Raw genomic sequence first — 14,371 nt, 5'->3', positions numbered from 1 at the left:
ATACCTAATGTAGATGATGGGTTGATGGGTGCAGCAAACCATTATGGAACATGTATACCTATGTAACAAACCTGTATACTCTGCACATGTATCCCAGAAGTTAAAGTATAATAATAATAATAATATTCAGTTGAAAAAAAGAGAGACAGAGAAAGAGACACCACAGACTATGTCTGGTTTCTGAAGACATAAAACCTTGGTAATATTAGGGTAACATGGCCTGTTTTTCAAACATATGCAGATTAAAGATCCTTCGATTCCTTCAATAAGAGGTAAATTTAAAGTAAATATCTTTAATTTCTATAAGATTTCTAATTTGGCCTCTGTCCACTCAATCCCATAGACAACAAAAGTGGAGGCTGGGATGCAATTACTCTCACAATTACATTGTTTTCCTTGCAAGTGCTATTCTTACTTAATAGGCCCAAATCTGAATAATTATTGAGAAACCATAGCTCATGTCATTCCACTAGTGCAATTAGCAGAAAATGGGATATTAAAAAAATATATATCTCATGCTTATATTTATATTTCACAGGTTTAGGCTTAAAATATGAAATGTCAAAGAATGATTATGATAACATGCTATGCAGCCATATTTAGGAAAAGCACAATAGATTGTGAACAACAAAATGCTGAGATTCAGTGGTCCACATAGCATACTAAAAACCTTTCTGAAGATATATAACCAAAATTGCCAGGTACATAATTTTTTTTAGAATACACACACATTTTTTTGCCTCACTAAAAACAGCCATGAGAATCAGTAGCAGATAAAGGAAACCTCAGCTGAATTATGCTTCTAGGGTATAAAAAGGACATTTTATAATGGCAACCATAGGCCCAAAGTAAAGGGTTGGAGAAAAATCTGTCACACAAATGGAGCACCAAAAAAGACAAGGGTTACTATTCTTATATCAGATCAAACAGACTTTAAACCAACAACAGTAGAAAAAGGACAAAGAAGGGTATTACACAATGATAAAGGGTTGAATTCAACAAGAAGACTTAACTATCCTAAATATATAGCACCCAATATCGGAGCACCCAAAATCATAAAACAAGTACTTCTAGACCTATAAAAAGAATTAGTCACATAATAATAGTGGGGGACTTCAGCACCCCACTAACAGCATTAGATCATCAAGGCAGAAAACTAAAAAAAGAAATGCTGGACTTAAATTTGATGCTTGACCAATTTGACCTAATGGACATCTACAGATTATTCCACCCATCAATCACAGAATATACATTCTTCTCATCTGCACATAGAACATACTGTAAGATTGACCACATGCTCAACCATAAAACAAGTCTCCATAGAGTCAAAAAATTGAAATTACACCAGTCATGTTCTCAGACCACAGTGGAATAAAAATAGAAATCAGTACCAGGAAAACCTCTCAAAACCATACAATTACATAGAAATTGAACAATTTGCTTCTGAATGACTTTTGAGTAAACAATGAAATTAAGGCAGAAGTCAAAAACACTACTTGAAATAAGTGAAAACAGAGACACAACATACCAAAATTTCCAGGCTGCAGCAAAGGCAGTGTGAAGAGGAAAGTTAATAGCGCTAAACATCTACCTCAAAAAGTTAGAAAGAGCTCAAATTAACAATCTAACATCACACGCAGAAGAAGAACAACAACAACAAAAGAAGTACAAACTAACCCCAAATTAGCAGAAAAAAAGAAATAACTAAAATTAGAGCAGAACTGAATGCAATTAAGACCTGAAAAATCCATACAAAGAATGAACAACATCAAAAGTTGATTCTTCGATGGGATACACAAGATCAATAGATTGCTAAGTAGATTAACAAAGAAAAACAGAGAGAAGATCCAAATAAGCACAATCAGAAATGACAAAGGAGACATTACAACCAATCCCACAGAAATACAAAACATTCTCAGAGACTATTACAAACACCTCTATTAACACAAACCAGAAAATCTACAGGAGTTGGATAAATTCCAAGAAACACAATCTCCCAAGACTGAATCAGGGAGAAATTGAAACCCTGAACAGCACCAGACCAGATGGATTCACAGCCAAATTCTACCAAATGTAAAAAGAGCTGGCTCCCATTCTACTAAAACTGTTACCTGGTGTAATACCTACATGACACAGCTGAATTTCTACCCTGTCCTAATTCTGCTTATCTTTAAGAAACAGGACACCTGTGATAAAAAGTTCCCTTTGTAACCAGATCAGCTGAGACTGGTTAGAACCAAGATAGCCTATCAAATGACTTCAAAAAGACCTCAGGCTTCATTATAATCTCATTCCCACACTATGTGACACTCCTACCAGCACCATGACAGTTGACCAGAAGTTGACCATGACAGGTCACCATGACAATGACCAGAAGAAATCATAAAAGGACAAAAGGAAGGCAGGACTCTGGTTTTGGAAGCTTCACTGCCCAATTCCATAAAAGACATAAATATTTTTCCTCTTGCTTTTAATGTTCAACCCTTTCAGTAGAGAAACCCTATATGTTAACTTGTTCACCCCTTCCTGTCAAGAAGTTAATTTGTGAGCCATGGTCTTGCTTTTCAATTTCATGGCCATCAAATAATGCCTGTACTTCTTGACACTCACTTTCAGTTTTGTGTATTGGCTTTGTAACACCAAACAGGGAAAACTTCCCTCTCTGGGGGCACCAGCTTTGTCAGTAACAACACTGTCCCAATAAATTAAGATGAGGGATTCTTCCCTAACTCATTCTACTAAGCCAGCAACACAGTAATACCAAAACCTGGAAAAGATTCAACAACGAAAAAGAAAACTACAGGCCAATATCCCTCGTGAATATAAATGCCAAAAATCATTTTAAAAAAATATACTAGCAAACCAAATTCAGCAACACATCAAGAAATTAATTAACCATGATCAAGCAGACTTCACTCCCAGGAGGCAAGGTTGGTTCAACATATGCAAATTACTGTGATTCAACATATAAACAGAATTAAAAACAAAAACCATATGGTTGTCTCAATAGACACAGAAAGGCTTTTGAAAAAAATCCAATACATCTTCAAAATAAAAACCCTCAAGGAGTAGGCATCAAAGGACCATAACTCAAAATAATAAGAGCCATCCCTGACAAACCCACAGTCAATGTCACACTGAATGGGCAAAACCTGGAGGCATTCCCCTTGATAACCAGAACAAGACAAGGATGCCCACTCTCACCACTCCTTTTCAATATAGTACTGGAAGCCCTAGTCAAATCAATGAGGCAAGAGAAATAAATAACAGGCATCCAAATAGGAAGAAAAGAAATAAAACTATCTCTCTTCATAGACAATATGGTTATATACCTAGAAAATCCTAAATACTCTGCCAAAAGGCTCCTGGAAATGATAAACAACTTCGGTAAAGTTTCAGGATACAAAATAAATGTACAAAAATTAGTAGCATTTCTACACACCAATAACATTCAAGCTGAGAGCCAAATAAAGAATATAGTCTCATTTGTAATAGCCACAAAAAATAAAATATTTAAAAATATATCGAACTAAGGAGGTGAAAGAGCTCTACAAGGTAAGCTACAAAACACTCCTGAAAGAAATGAGATGACACAAAAAAATAGTAAAACATTCCATGCTTATGGGTTAGAATAATTTGTATCATTAAAATGGCCACACTGCCCAAAGCAATCTACAGAATCAATGCTATTCCTGTCAAACTACCAATATTTTTCACAGAACTGGAAAAAAACACTCTAAAATTCATGTAGATCCAGAAAGGAGCCCAAATAGTCAAAACAATCCTAAGCAGAAAGAACAAAACCTGGCCAGGCGCAGTGGCTCGCACCTGTACTCCCAACAGTTTGGGAGGCTGAGGTGGGTGGATCACTTGAGGCCAGGAGTTCAAGACCAGCCTGGGCAACATGGGGAAACCCCATCTCTACTAAAAATACAAAAATTAGCCAGTTGTGGTGGCACACACCTGTAGTCCCAGCTACTTGGGAGGCTGAGGCACAAGAATCACTGGAACCCAGGAGGCGGAGGCTGCAGCAAGCCAAGATTGTACCACTGCAGTAAGCCAAGATTGTGCCACTGCATTCCAGCCTGGGTGACATACCAAGACTCTGTCTCAAAAAAAAAAAAAAAAAAGAGAAGAAAAGAGAAAGAACAAAGACACCACATTCCTCGACTTCAAATTATATCATAAGACTAGTGTAACCAAAACAGCAGGGTACTGGTACAAAAGCAGACACGTAGATCAATGGAATAGCCTAGAGAAACCAGAAATAAAGCAGCACACCTGCATCAATCTGATCTTTGGCAAAGTCAGCAAAAACAATGTGAAAAAGACACTGTATTCAATAAATGGTGCTGGAATAGCTAGCTCACTACATACAGGAGAATGAAACTGGACTCCTATCTTTCACCATATACGAAAAGTAACTCAAGATGAATTAACTATTTAAATGTAAGATCTCAAACTAAAAAGGTCCTGGAAGAAAATCTGGGAAACACATTCTGGACACTGACCTTGGGAAAAAAATTGTAAGTCCTCAAAAGCAATTGCAACAAAACAAATGTTGATAAATGGTACCTAATTAAACTAAAGAGTTTGACTTCTCTGCATGCCAAAAAACCTATCAACAGAGTAAACAGACAACCTACAGAATGGGAGAAAACATTTGCAAACTGTGTATCTGGCAAAGTCTAATATCCAGACTCCATGAAGAACTAAAACAATTGAACAAGCCAAAAACAAATAACCCTATTTTAAAATGGGCAAAAGACATGAACAGACAAAGACATACAAGTTGCCAACAAATATATGAATAAATGCTCCGTATCACTAATCATCAGAGAAATGCAAATCAAAACCACAGTAAGATACCATCTCACATAAGTCAGTATGGCCATTATTAAGAAATCAAAAAACAGCAGGTGCTGGCAAGGCTGAAGAGAAAAGAAAACACTTATACACTTTTGGTGGGGATGTAAATTAGTTCTGCTACTGTGGAAAGCAGTTTGGAGATTTCACAAAGAAGTGACAACTACCATCCAACCCAACAATACCATTACTGGGTATATATCCAAAAGAAAACAAATTGTTCTACCATAAAGACACATGCACTTGCATGTTCATCGCAGCAGCACTCATAACAGCAAAGAAATGAAATCAACCTAGGTGCCCATCAGTGGTAGCTTGGATAAAGAAAATGTGGTATAAAATACACCAGGGAATAATACCCAGCGATAAAAAAAGAACAAAACCATGTCCTTTGTAACAGCACGGATGCAGCTGGAGGTCATTATCCTAAGTAAATTAACACAGGAACAGAACACCAAATATTGCATGTTCTCACTTATAACTGGGAACTAAATAATGGGTACTCATGGATATAAAGATGTCAACAATGGACACTGGGGACTACTAGACAGGGGAGGGAGCGATGGAGTGGGGTAAGGGATGAAAGACTGACTGTTGGGTACTATGCTCAGTATCTGGGTGACAAGATCATTTGTACCCCAAACCAGAGCATCACACAATGTATTCTGGTTACAAATCTGGTGCATGTATCCCTTCAATCTAAAATAAAAGTTGAATTTATTTTTAAAATTAATTTTTTTTTTTAAAAAAAGGACATTTTACCTAACAAGTTTTTCCAATAACTTGTAGCACTTCTGAAAACCATTAAAATCCATGAAGTTTTCCGTATCCCACATTCAGGTGAAACTTACTTAAAATCATCTCTCTATCTTATTAGAACATTTTACAATAATTAACACATTACCAGAGAAAATGGCAGATGGGGGCAGAACTAACTTGCAGCTCACACTTGGATGGACAGAGCAATGTGTACAAACTCACATCATGAACTTTTGCTCCAAGAACTCCTGTAGGATCATACAGGAAAGCTGAGAGAATCCACAGACCCTTTGAAGGAAGCAGATTGCTGTTGCAAGCTCCCAGACACAGCTGAAAATCTGTGAGTACCCAAAGTGTGAAAGTGCGAAAGGGGATCCTCTCCCCTTGAACACACATCCTCACTGGGGAATCCGAAGGTCCAGATCACTGGAGGATTTGACCTTACCTGGAGCTGAGATAAATTTATAGAGCCCAGCAAAATATAGGGGCAGAAGAAGCAGCAGAAAGAGCCCTGTGGGCACTCAGTCTCCAGGGAAGCCATTCCTGACTTTGTCTCACAGGGATCCTTGGGGGGGGGCTGCCAGTAGAATTGGAAAAAGGCCACAGGGAGAAGAAAACTTCCAGCTGAACTTTGTAACAACTTCAATCTAACGCGAAGTTTCTGAGACAGAACCCAGAGGAGGGGTGAACTAGGAGTGCAGACACAAGACAGAAGCTGTGGCAGGCAAGGAGGCAGGAAACCTGAAAGTCCTGCTTGCTTTCTCAGTGGGGAGGCTTATAGCCTGGGGCAAGTTCTCAGCCCTGCTCATTTGCTGTCTGGAAATAAACTCAGGGCTGTTGGGGGCCATGGTAGGAGTGAGACTGGCCTTTCAGGCTGCATGGGTGCTGGGTAAGGCCTGTAACTGCCAGCTTTCCCCAATTTCCCTGATGACCTGTATGATACAGCAGAGGCAGCCATAATCTCCCTGGGAATATAACTCCATTGACTGGAGAACAACCTCCTCATCCCCCACAGCAGCCATAGCAAGCCCTGTCCAAGAAGAGTCTGAGCTCAGACACGCCAAACCCTCCCCAAACCTGATGGTCTGTCTCTACCTGCTCTGGTAGCTGAAGACAAAGTGAGAGATGAGGCTGGCTGGGCTTCTGGGTTGGTGGGGACTTGAAGAACTTTTCTGTATAGCTGAAGCTTTGTAAACACACCAATCAGCACTCTGTAAAAACACACCAATCAGTGCTCTGTGTCTAAAGGTTTGTAAACGCACCAATCAGCACTCTGTTAAGTGGACCAATCAGCACTCTGTAAAATGGACCAATCAGCAGGACATAGGCAGGGCCAAATAAGGGAATAAAAGCTGGCCAGCAGCGGAGCCAGCAGTGGCAACCTGCTCAGGTCCCCTTCCATGCTGTGGAAGCTTTGTTCTTTCACTCTTCACAATAAATCTTGCTGCTGCTCACTCTTTGGGTCTGCACTACCTTTATGAGCTGTAACACTCACCACGAGGGTCTGTGGCTTCATTTCTGAAGTCAGCGAGGCCACAAACCCACCAGAATGGAAGAAATTCCAGACACATCCGAACATCTGAAGGAACAAACTCCGGACACAGCATCTTTAAGAACTGTAACATTCACCATGAGGGTCCATGGCTTCATGCTTGAAGTCAGTGAGACCAAGAACCCACCAAGAGGAACCAATTCTGGACACATTTTGGCAACCATGAAGGGACTATCAACTATTGCCAAGCGGTGAGCACCACTGGACCCCTTTCACTAGCTATTCTGTCCTATTTTTCCTTAGAATTTGGGAGCTTAATACCGGGAAACTCTCAGTCAGTTAAAAGCAACTAGCATGGCTGCCAGACTAAAGACACGGGTGTCAGGCTTTCTGGGACAGGGCTCTCTAACAATTCCCAAGTCTTCAGAGTTGGGAGCATTGCTTTGCCTGGAATAAGCTTCTGCTTTTCCGGTACTTCTGGGCTGAGCTGAGGGTCAACAGAGAGGAAAGTCATTCAGCTCTGGGGTCCTGACAGCAAGTTGGTTGACCCTGCGGCCACAAGCAGAACTCTCAAAGTCATGTCACCCAAGCAAGACTTGCCCAGCTATCGTATCTATCCTGACCCTTGCCTCCTGGGTCCTAATGCCTGTCAGACAAACTTCCTCTCATTTCTCTTCTCCAAGGCTAGTCCCGCTACTAAAAACCACTCCTCGTTTCTGGTGCTTTTCTAGTTTCTCCTGTAAGAATGATTTCTAGTATAAACTCCAGGACTCTATTCCCTCATTTAGGCACCTGGGCTCACCAATCAGAACGACATAATTTTTGCCCAAAGCGCTATTGTGGGGGGAACTATCTGGAATTTTGGGATCCCTCCTCAGACTAGCAGGCCTAACAAAAGCTATTCCTGAAGCTAGGATATGAGGAGTCTCAGAAATGATATCCTTCCTGTTCAAGTGAGGACAAAAGGCATCACTCTTCCAACTCTGGATATTCCTTCCCTCCCTCAGGGTATGGCCCTCCACTTCATTTTTGGGGCATAACATCTTTATAGGACAGGTGTAAAGTCCCAATACTAACGGGAGAATGCTTAGGACTCTAACAGGTTTTTGAGAATGCATCGGTAAGGGCCACTAAATCCGATTTTTCTCGGTCCTCTTTGTGGTCTAGGAGAACAGGCAAGGGTGCAGGTTTTCAAGAATGTGTTGGTAAGGGCCACTAAATCCAACCTTCCTCAGTCCTCCTTGTGGTCTAGGAGGAAAACTAGTGTTTCTGCTGCTGCGTCAGTGAGTGCAACTGTTGTGATTAGCAGGGTTCAGGGACCGTTGTGGGTTTTTGGGTAGGGGGAGAAACAAACAAACCAAAACCACAGGTGGTTTTGTCTTTCAGATGGGGAATACTCAGGCATCATCAACAGGCTCACCCTTGAAATGCATCCTAAGCCATTGGGATCAATTTGACCCGCAAACCCTGAAAAAGAGGTGGCTCATTTTTTTCTGCACTATGGCCTGGCCTCAATATTCTCTCTCTGATGGGGAAAAATAGCCACCTGAGAGAAGTATAAATTGTAATACTGTCCTGCAGCTTGACCTTTTCTGTAAGAGGGAAGGCAAATGGAGCGGAATACCTTATGTCCAAGCTTTATTTTCATTAAAGGAGAATACACAACTATGCAAAGCTTGCAACTTACATCCCACAGGAGGACCTCTCTGCTTACCCCCATATTCTAGCCTCCCTATAGCTCCCCTTCCTATTAATGATAAGCCTCCTCTAATCTCCGCTGCCCAGAAGGAAATAAGCAAAGAAATCTCCAAAGGACCACAAAAACCCCCAGGCTATTGGTTATGTCCCCTTCAAGCTGTAGGAGGGAGGGGAATTTGGCCCACCTGGGTACCTGTCCCCTTCTCTCTCTCTGATTTAAAGCAGATCAAGGCAGACCTGGGGAAGTTTTCAGATGATCCTGATAGGTATATAGATGTCCTACAGGGTCTATGGCAAACCTTCGATCTCACTTGGAGAGATGTCATGCTATTGTTAGATCAAACCCTGGTCTTTAATGAAAAGAATAGGGCTTTAGCTGCAGCCCAAGAGTTTGGAGATACCTGGTATCTTAGTCAAGTAAATGATAGAATGACAGCCGAAAAAAAGGGACAAATTCTTTACCAGTCAGCAAGGCATCCCCAGTATGGATCCCCACTGGAAACTTGACTCAGATCATGGGGACTGGAGTTGCAAAACATCCATTGACCTGTGTTCTAGAAGGACTAAGGAGAATTAGGAAAAAGTCCATGAATTATTCAGTGATATCCACCATAACTCAGGGAAAGGAAGAATCCTTCTGCATTCCTCAAGTGGCTATGGGAGGCCTTAAGAAAATATACTCCCGTCACTCAATTCACTCGAGGGTCAATTGATCCTAAAAGATAAGTTTATTACCCAATCAGCCACAGATATCAGGAGAAAGCTCCAAAAGTGAGCCCTGGGTCCTGAACAAAATCTAGAGGCATTATTAAACCTGGCAACCTCAGTGTTCTAAAATAGGGACCAAGAGGAACAGGTCCAAAAGGAAAAGTGAGATCAGAGAAAGGCCGCAGCCTTAGTCATGGCCCTCGGACAAACAGACTTTGGTGGTTAAGCGAGGACAAAAAATGGAGAAGCCCAATCACCCGGTAGGGCTTGTTATCAGTGTGGTTTACAAGTATATCTTAAAAAAGATTGTCCAGTGAGAAACAAGCCCCCTCACCCATGTCCACTATGCTGAGGCAATCACTGGAAGGTGCACTGCCCCAGAGGACAAAGGTTCTCTGGGCCAGAAGCCCCCAACCAGATGATTCAACAACAGGACTGAGGGTGCCCGGGGCAAGTGCCAGCTCATGTCATCACCCTCACTGAGCCCTGGGTTCATTTAACCATTGAGGGCCAAGAAATTGACTTCTTCCTGGACACTGGCATGACCTTCTCTCAGTGTTAATCTCCTGTCCTGGACGACTGTCCTCAAGGTCCGTTACCATGCAAGGAACCCTGGGACAGCCTGTAACCAGGTGTTTCTCCCACCTCCTCAGTTGTAATTGGGAGACTTTGCTCTTTTCACACACCTTTCTTGTTATGCCTGAAAGTCCCATACCCTTGTTAGGGAGGGATATATTAGCCAAAGCTGGAGCTATTATCTACATGAATATAGGGAACAAGTTACCCATTTTTAGTCCCCTACTTGAGGAGGGAATCAACCCTGAAGTCTAGGCATTGGAAGGACAATTTGGAAGGGCAAAAAATGCCCGCCCAGTCCAAATCAGACTAAAAGATCCCACCACTTTTTCTTATCAAAGGCAATATCTCTTAAGGCCTGAAGCTCATAAAGGATTACAGGATATTGTTGAACATTGAAAAGCTCAAGACTTAGTAAGGAAAGCAGCAGTCCCTGCACACCCCAATTCTAGGAGTACAAAAACCAAATGATCAGTGGAGACTAGTGTAAGATCTTAGACTCATCGATGAGGCAGTAATTCCTCTATATCCAGTTGTACCCAACCCCATACCCTGCTCTCTCAAATACCAGAGGAGGTAGAATGGTTCACTGTTCTGAACCTCAAGGATGCCTTCTTTTGTATTCCCCCGCACTCTGACTCCCAGTTTCTCTTTGCCTTTGAGGATCCCACAAACCACATGTCCCAACTTACGTGGACGGTCTTGCCCCAAGGGTTTAGGGATAGCCCTCACCTATTTGGTCAGGCACTGGCTCAAGATCTAGGCCACTTCTCAAGTCCAGGTACTCTGGTCCTTCAGTATATGGATGATTTACTTTTGGCTAACAGTTCAGAAGCCTCATGCCATCAGGCTACTCTAGCTCTCTTGAACTTTCTAGCTAATCAAGGGTATAAGGCATCTAGGTCAAAGGCCCAGCTTTGACTACAGCAGGTCAAATATCTAGGCCTAATCTTAGCCAAAGGGACCAGGGCCCTCAGCAAGGAACGAATACAGCCTATACTGGCTTATCCTCACCCTAAGGCATTAAAACAGTTGCAGGAGTTCCTTGGAATCACCAGCTTTTGCCAACTATGGATCCCCAGATACAGTGAGATAACCAAGCCCTTTTATACTCTAATCAAGGAGACCCAGAGGGCAAATACTCATCTAGTAGAATGGGAACCAGAGGCAGAAACAGCCTTCAAAACCTTAAAGCAGGCCCTAGTACAAGCTCCAGCTGTAAGCCTTCCCACAGGACAAAAGTTCTCTTTATACATCAGAGAGAGAGCAGGGATAGCTCTTGGAGTCCTTACTCAGACTCGTGGGACAACCCCACAACCAATGGCATACCTAAGTAAGGAAACTGATGTAGTAGCAAAAGACTTGCCTCGCTGTTTAAGGGTAGTTGCGGCAGTGGCCATCTTAGTGTCAGAGGCTATCAAAATAATACAAGGAAAGGATCTCACTGTCTGGACTACTCATGATGTAAATGGCATACTAGGTGCCAAAGGAAGTTTATGGCTATCAGACAACTGCCTACCTTAGATACCAGGTGCTACTCCTTGAGGGACCGGTGCTTCAAATACTTATGTGTGTGGCCCTCAACCCTGCCACTTTTCTCCCAGAGGATGGGGAACCAATCGAGTACGACTGCCACCAAATTATAGTCCAGACTTATGCCACCCGAGATGATCTCTTAGAAGTCCCCTTAGCTAATCCTGACCTTAACCTATATACCGATGGAAGTTCATTTGTGGAGAATGGGATATGAAGGGCAGGTTATGCCACAGTTATTGATGTAACCATACTTGAAAGTAAGCCTCTTCCCCCAGGGACCAGCGCCCAGTTAGCAGAACTGGTGGCACTTACCCAAGCCTTAGAATTGGGAAAGGGAAAAAGAACAAATGTGTATACAGATAGCAAGTATGCTTATCTAATCCTACATGCCCAAGCTGCAATATGGAAAGAAAGGGAGTTTCTAACCTCTGGGGGAATTCCCATTAAATACCAGAAGGAAATCATGAAATTATTGCATGCAGTTCAAACACCCAAGGAGGTGGCAGTCTTACACTGCCAAAGTCATCAAAAAAGAGAAGGAGAGGGGAGAACAGCAGTGTAAGTGGCTGGCAGAGGCAGGGAAAGACCAGCAGAAAGGAAAGAGACAGAAAGTCAGAGCGAGGAAGAGACAGAGAGATAAAGAGAGAAAGAAAGAGACAGAAAGTCAAAGAGAGACAGAAAGAAGAGAGAGAGAAAGAGGCAGTCAAAGAGAGAGAGAGAGAGAGAGAGAGAGAGAGAGTAGTAAAGAAAAAACAGTGTACCCTATTCCTTTAAAAGCCAGGGTAAATTTAAAACCTATAATTGATAATTGAAGGTCTTCTCCGTGACCCTATAACACTCCAATACCACCTTGTTGTCAGTGCAAACAAAGGCACAGCCCAAAAGCACTGAGGCCACTGACAACCCATAGTCTTCCTATCAAAAATCCTTAACCCAGCAGGTTTCCTAACAGGGGATCTAAATCTTAATTAATTACCATACAAAGGTCTGACCTGATCTAGGAGGAACTCCCTTCAGGACAGGAGGATAGATGGTTCCTCCCAGGCAATTAAGGAAAAAAAAAAGACACAATGGGTATTCAGTAAGTAATAAGGAAACTCTTGTAGAAGCAGTTAGGAAAATAGTAATTGGTCTGCTCAAACGAGCAAGTTGTTTGCACTCAGCCAAGTCTTAAAAGTACTTACAGAATCCGGGAGGAGCCATCTATACCAATTCTAAGTTCATACAGACTGAACAAAGTTTTATTAATAGGAAAGAAAAATTAAAATCTCAAATTTACAAGGTTTTCAATTAAAGTAAAGTTCACCAAAAGTTAACAGTGTAACATGCATTATCTTAATACCACACACTGTCAAAGGATTTCTCAGACAGTTTGCAAGAAATAACAAAATCTATCCAGTAAGGACAGTAACTACAATCCCAAATAGACTCTTTGACAGCAGTGACTCTCCAAAACCGCTGAGGCCTAGACCTCCTCACTGCCAAAGAACAAAAAAAATTGAGGGTATGAACACTCTGTTGATTCAGATGATTTTTCCTTGACTTTAGAATTTTGAAGATGCTGCATAGCAATCTGCCGTATACTATTCAAGAGAAAAAAATTTGAAGTACTCTGTGCATTTGCCCACTTATTAAGAATTCTAGTAAAAGAGAAGATCGAGGTCCTTCTAAGAGTAGGGATTTGTCTATTTGTGCCTTTTAATTATGCCTTTTCCAATTACCATGAATCAAGGAAAAAGACAAGATCTGGGAATTCTAGTCCTGGATGACGAGTATGGTCACCTTAGATGAGCCTTTTAACTTCTCTTGCCCTAAGTTTCCTTATCTAGGAAAAAAAAAAGAAGACAAATGAACCAGATAATTTCTATAGTGTCTTCAAGTTCCAAGTTTTCTAAGTATGTGTCATGAATAATTAAAAACTTGCTATTATCTCTTCAAATAATTGATGTACAAACCACTACTTGTGGCCTGTGAAGAATCCAGTACTTTTCCCTATGTAAACATCATCAGCAATAATACTCACTGCAAGTCACTTTATATGGAGATGCAAAGCTCACAACGTAACTGAGAACACTTTTAAAACATGAAAAATGACCATGTCTAAGATAAAGATAAATCAAAAGATTTGCATATACTAGTGATGTATGCCAAACCCGGTTAGTAAATTGGATCATCAGGTAGTTAAAAAAGAAAAACATGGATCCACAGTATCTCAGCATGAAATCCAGGATTCCTTTTTAATTCCTGTGATTTTAAGATGTAGTCAAATTTTGTGAACCATGGTTATAAACAATAAATGTTATGAGTTCTGAACACTGAGGGACCTCCGTGCTCTAAATTAGTTCAGGAAAGCTAATAATAATGTGTATTATTGAAACTGATTCATAATTTTTCCTTGATCAGTCAGTAATTGTTCAAACAAAACTGACAGTAATAATTCCTTAGGGGTATGATAATCAGCCAAACTTTTCATGCAAGTGAATTGCATTCAGACAGACTCATATATTCGCTCTCAAATCTCCTAGCAATAATAATTACCACACCTTATATTTGTATTGTGTTTTATGAATCACAATGTGCTCCACATGAATTTTCATTTGAACCTTACTTAGTTATATTATCCCCATCTTAGAAATCAGGAAATTGAAGCTGAGATAATCTTTCCAGGATTACACAAATAAATAGAAACTTGAGAGTAAACAAAAGTTTTTCTGACTCCAAGTGCTTTTTATCTAA

Source organism: Rhinopithecus roxellana, chromosome 21 (assembly GCF_007565055.1).
Source record: "Rhinopithecus roxellana isolate Shanxi Qingling chromosome 21, ASM756505v1, whole genome shotgun sequence".
Lineage (NCBI taxonomy): Eukaryota > Metazoa > Chordata > Mammalia > Primates > Cercopithecidae > Rhinopithecus > Rhinopithecus roxellana.
Note: the sequence above shows the minus strand (reverse complement) of the source record.